Source organism: Mus pahari, chromosome 10 (assembly GCF_900095145.1).
Source record: "Mus pahari chromosome 10, PAHARI_EIJ_v1.1, whole genome shotgun sequence".
NCBI classification, from domain to species: domain Eukaryota; kingdom Metazoa; phylum Chordata; class Mammalia; order Rodentia; family Muridae; genus Mus; species Mus pahari.
The window spans coordinates 95928519-95928780 of NC_034599.1; positions in this window are offsets into that span (position 1 = coordinate 95928519).

Here is a 262-nt window from a genome sequence, read left to right on the forward strand (position 1 = left end):
TCAGTTTCCAGAAGATTCAAAGCTCACTCCCTTCACCAAAAGCACCGATAAGGAATGACCTGCATGTTCTCCTCACTGTCCCTGAAGCACAGCCACGGCCTTATTTTGTTTTTGTTTTTTGCTTTCTGAGAGACTCAATGCTATTGCTCTGACATGAGGCTCCCATTACTGCTAAAGTCATCACGCTTTTGTGGGTGCATGCACTCGCCTGCGTGTGTGTGTGTGTGTGTGTGTGTGTGTGTGTGTGTGTGTGTGTGTGTGT